This window comes from Chiloscyllium plagiosum, unplaced genomic scaffold (genome assembly GCF_004010195.1).
Source record: "Chiloscyllium plagiosum isolate BGI_BamShark_2017 unplaced genomic scaffold, ASM401019v2 scaf_4390, whole genome shotgun sequence".
Taxonomy (NCBI): domain Eukaryota; kingdom Metazoa; phylum Chordata; class Chondrichthyes; order Orectolobiformes; family Hemiscylliidae; genus Chiloscyllium; species Chiloscyllium plagiosum.
Genome location: NW_025215262.1, coordinates 1 through 2,430, shown reverse-complemented (window position 1 = coordinate 2,430; position 2,430 = coordinate 1). Strand labels below are relative to the sequence as shown.

At 43.9% G+C, this 2,430-nt stretch overlaps 1 long non-coding RNA gene across 1 annotated transcript in view; it reads right to left on the bottom strand.

The window, feature by feature from the left end:
* LOC122548241 overlaps nucleotides 1-1,613 on the bottom strand; it is a 16,674-nt gene extending 15,061 nt beyond the window's left edge. The window contains exon 1 of the long non-coding RNA XR_006311197.1: nucleotides 1,441-1,613. This is a non-coding gene — a long non-coding RNA (uncharacterized LOC122548241). The remainder of the gene's footprint in view (nucleotides 1-1,440) is intronic.
* Nucleotides 1,614-2,430: the final 817 nt, after the last annotated feature.

Genomic DNA, 2,430 nt, shown 5'->3' with positions numbered 1-2,430 from the left:
CAGGATGATGAGGGACGCTGAGTGCATCGTCCAGGAGGCAGCACCATCACATTACCCCTGCGTACACCCACACAGTAACACCGCAACGTCACTGGAACAAAAGGCAGTGAATCTAAAGGAGGATTTAGATATAGTTCTTCGAGGTCAAGTTATGAAAGGGGATTGGAACACAGCAGGAACAGGAGACTGAGCTGGATGGTCAGCTGTTTCCCATTGAATGGTTGAGCAGGATAGAAAGGCTGAATGGTGTCCTCCTGCTGCTATCTCCCAGGTATGAATATAGCCATGGAGCCCGGGTAGGAAGGAGTGGGCAGGGACTCTCCAGGAGATTGCACCTCCACATCAGTTTTCAGTGAGGGATGGTTTGATGGATTTTATTTAACATTTGTCTTTAACACAAGGTTTGTGAATTTGTTTTTAAATTAAACAAAACTAAATAAAACTAAAAGAAAAGAAATGAGACTATCTGAATATAACAGTTTTTAAAAATTTCAAACGCCCTGTAAAACAAAATGCTGTCTATTCCCGGACACCATCACTTTCCAGTTACTCAAACTCCAGGGATATATTCCCTCCCGGTCTGAACTTTTGGTTTGATTTAACTGCTTTTCAGTTCTCATTCTGTGAGCTGTGAAGTGTTGTTTTTTCCCATTTCTCCTATCCAGACATGTTATCACAGCAACCTTCCCACCATCAAAATCATCATTACGCCATTTTGGTTTTTATTAATATATAATCACCAGCAGGAAACCACCCGTGTAACCAATTGAATGTTTACAAACAAAGCCCATTACGGGAAAAGCAAACCATTACAAATGACAGAGTGGGAAGGGACTCAATCAAAGTAGAGTTGAGGGTGAGGGGGCAGCAGTGGAGATAAAGCATTGTATCCCCTGTGGTGCCCACCTCTATCTAAAGGCATCGAGAGCATTGATACACACCACATGCTCCTTCTCCAAGGACACACTGCTGTGTAGCCTTTATCCTCAATGCTAGAATAGAATCCCGACAGTGTGGCAGGAGAGCATTGGCCCATCAAACCCCACCAACCATCCAAAGAGCATCCCACCTGGAGCACTCCATCCCTGTAACACTGCATTTCCCATGGCTGATCCACCGAGTGTGCACAATCCTGGACACTGTGGACAATTTAGCACGACTGATCCACCTAACCCGCAAATCTTTGGACTCTGGGAGGAAACCAGAGCACCTGGAGTGGGCCCACACTATCCTGGGGAGAATGTGCAAACTCCACACAGGCCGTTGACCAAGGCTGGACTCCAACCTTGTTCCTGGTGCTGTGAAGCAGCAGTGCTGTAATCCCAATTTAAATCAAAACAGATGATCCCTGCTCATTGCTGTTTGTGGAGACTTATTGCCCAGCGAGACATCCTGAGATTCAGAAAGAGACAATATAAATTCAGTCAACTCCAGATTAACAACAACATCAATACTCCAACAGTGCCATCAGACCTCGTAGCTACTCTATCATTTATGATTTTTAACCCATGGGAAGTTTGTTGGCAGCTTCGATGACAGCCATAATGCTCTGACCACTTTGACGGAGCCAGTGCAAGTCAGTTCTAATAGTTATCAATAGATTGTATCTAAACAGGAAGTGCTCTGACACTCAATGCCCGTAAGTCAAGGTCATTTTCCTAAAACCACTCGCATCTGGCAATACCATTGAAGATAATTTATACAGTAACCTTTCAGTCTCAATTGCCAGTTCCAGTCCATGAAGCAGCCAGTAACATGCACCAGTGAGTTGAATTCTAACAGCAGCATTGCCCTGGCAGGAGAGATTGAGGAGCTTGAAGCTGTCTTCTCTAGAGTATCTAAACATGAAACACTTCAAAGGAACAAAAATCTTCAAGAGCTCGATAGGATAGGTACAGGAAGGATGTGCTCCGAGGCTGGTGTTCCTGGAATGAAATAAGCACTAACCACGGTATCTTTACCCAGCATTCCCTTTAGCTGCATAAATGTTTAAGATTTATTTGCTGCTCTAATTCCACTCTCTTGATCGTTCCCTTTTTTAATTGCTGTAAAGTTGATGACTATGCAAATGTATAAAATAAAATTTAATCCATCCCAAAACCTCTCTGTTCCTGTGTCTCACTTGTGTTCACCGAGACACTCATTCAATCTGACCTCTTTACAAACCCTGCCCTGATAATTCCTTAGATGGCTCAGAATGAAATATTCAGTGAATTGTTACTGTGCATAAAGAGGCTGATTGGCTCATCAGCTCTCCAAAGAATCACCTCACCGAATGCCAATCTTCTCCCTTTACCCCATAAACCTTCCCATTCGTCCCCTTCCATTAACACCGGCGAGTTCACAACTAACCACAGCGATTGGATTTGTTTTGTTTGTTCGTGGGATCACGGCATAACTTGCTGGGGCAGCATTTGTCATCCATTCTAA